Here is a 607-nt window from a genome sequence, read left to right on the forward strand (position 1 = left end):
CGAACACACTTTTTGAGCTCGAAATATAAACGAGCTGAACACGAGCTGAGCCATGCTCAGCTCTCATGCTGGCTCAGCTCATGGCTCAGCTCGTGTTCGGCTCGTTTACACCCCTATACCAAAATCATCGACTCGCGATACATAGATGGGATGGCAACGAAGGGGTCGCCGCTTACTTCCTCTCTATTTGTGACTTTTATAGAGACCACTGAAACTCCCATCTTCTCATCCTTCCGCACCGCTCCGAGCAAGGTAAGCATGTTCACACACTACTTCCTCTTTATTCATCCCAGTTTCGTGGTGTATCCTTCGTTCGTCCCGGATTCACGATGTATTCTTTTGATCGTCCTGAAATCAATTTGGGTGTGGATCAATTTTGTATGGTTTCTAATCATATGTATGGTCAGTTCAAAGTTAAATAAAATTTGTATTGATCAGATTCATAATTGCTAATTCTTTGTATGTATCCAAAAAGTATTTTATGGCTTAAATTTGCACCAAATCTTTTCCATAACATCTGCACTGCAATTTAGCTGACCAATGTCACATCAAATTATTTGTTCTCCAATCTTATATATTATAATGAAAAATTATGTCTAGCTAATTA

Source organism: Phalaenopsis equestris, unplaced genomic scaffold, assembly GCF_001263595.1.
Source record: "Phalaenopsis equestris unplaced genomic scaffold, ASM126359v1 Scaffold232941, whole genome shotgun sequence".
NCBI classification, from domain to species: Eukaryota; Viridiplantae; Streptophyta; class Magnoliopsida; order Asparagales; family Orchidaceae; genus Phalaenopsis; species Phalaenopsis equestris.